We start from the raw sequence: 1933 nt of genomic DNA on the forward strand, positions 1-1933 counted from the left end.
TCAATCTCCAGGCCCTTGCCCGACTCCCGTATGGTACAGTGCTGCGTGAACTGTACCTGGAGGGTAACACAGAATTGGGTGTTACAACACTTGACAGTCTATGTACGGAGCACCCTGGTCTGCCTTTGTTTTCGTTCGTTTTGGTTTTTGTTTTGTACTTTTTCCAGCGGTGCTGGGGAGTAAAGCCAGGGCCTTGCTCATGTTAGGCCAGCACTGCTCCTCTGAGGTTTGTTCCTAGCCTGGTCTGTCACTCTGTTGGATCTTAGTAAGATGGAGTGATGGTGTTCAGACTCCTCAGGTGCTGGGCTGGAAACCGCTAGTTCCTTGTCCCGTTTGAAGTTATTGGTTGCCTGTTGGCACAGGCGGGCTGCTTAGCAAACAGCTGTGGGGGGGAAGTGGTTCAGTGGTAAAGCACTTGCCTCGAATCTCTGAAGCCCCGTGTGAGCACACAGGCGCGTGTGCACACACGTTATCTCTCTGTCTCTTTCTCTCGGTCTCTCTCGCTCTCTTTCTCACTTTCTCTCCAATACCAAGACTCCCCACAGTTATTTTTAGTCACAGCCAGTAGGGTCTCTACTGCCTGCCATTGCTTGGGTTCTGTTGACTTCCTGGGTCTTTCTTGTGTACAAAGTTGGTGGTCAGCTAGGGCTGACTGGCTGTCCATTGGGCGGTCTCTTCCTTTAACGGGCAGCTCACCTGTTCCCTGGAGGTCTGGGCAGGGCTCAGCAACACAGCAGAATACCTCAAACTCCTCAGAATGGTAGTGTAAGTTCTGCCCCTTCTTGTCAGACAAGGTCTTGTCAGACAATGTCCCCGGAAGATTTTGGATTCTAGGGCTGACTAGAGTAGCTACCGTCACCTCGTGGCCGAAGACTTAATGAATGGATTGAAAAGGGGAAGAAATAAAGGGTTTGTTCTGTCTTCAGAGTACTGACTGGAGCTTTAGGTTCGGGCAGGGGACAAAAGGTCTGTAATTAAAGCACCCTGGTCCAGGCATGCTCCTACCCAGCATTGTCTCCTTCCACTCCTGACTGTAGCGTAGGCTGCACAGATAATTGTCCTCTCTGGAGGGGCTGCCCCTTAGAAGCCTCACCTGTTCCTGGAATCCAGGCTGATTACACCCTGACAAAAGACTCTCTTAGCTTCCAGCCTTCAGCATTTTTGGGCTGAAGTGTAGAGTCCATGATTTTAACCGAAGTGCGTTCTTTCTTTCTTTCTTTCTTTTCCTCCCTCTTTCTTTCTTTCTTTCTTTCCATTCCCCATTCCCTCCCTTCCTCCTCCTCCTCCTCCTCCTCCTTCTCTCTCTCTCTCTCTCTTTTGGTTTTTTTAAAATATTTATTTATTTATTATGTATACAATATTCTATCTGTGTGTATGACTGCAGGCCAGAAGAGAGCACCAGATCCCATTACAGATGGTTGTGAGCCACCATGTGGTTGCTGGGAATTGAACTCAGGACCTTTGGAAGAGCAGGCAATGCTCTTAACCTCTGAGCCATCTCAACAGCCCCCTCTCTTTTGGTTTTTCAAGACAGAATTTCTTTGTGAAACCCTGGTTGTCCTGGAACTCTGTGGACCAGGCTAGCCTGGAACTCACAGAGATCTGCTTGTCTCTGCTTCCTGAGTTCTGGGATTAAAGGTGTGTGCCACTACCACCTGGTCTAAAGTGGTTTTCTAAAGACCCGTTATAAGCTGTTCATTCTGTCTTTGTCCTGGTCCTGACAATACCTCCAGACTGCCCTGGTTGAGATCCTAACCCCTGGGGCTGGTGAGGTGGCTTAGTGACTAAAGGTGCTTGCTGTCAAGCCTGACAACTTGAGTTTGATCTCAGGGACCCACAGAATGGAAGGACACACACACACACACACACACACACAAACACACACACAAATGGATAATAAAAATTTTTAAATCCAGGTGTGGTGGTGCATGCC

The sequence above is a fragment of the Microtus oregoni genome, unplaced genomic scaffold (genome assembly GCF_018167655.1).
Source record: "Microtus oregoni isolate MIOR12 unplaced genomic scaffold, Mior012 000020F_ref0000438, whole genome shotgun sequence".
Classification (NCBI taxonomy): domain Eukaryota; kingdom Metazoa; phylum Chordata; class Mammalia; order Rodentia; family Cricetidae; genus Microtus; species Microtus oregoni.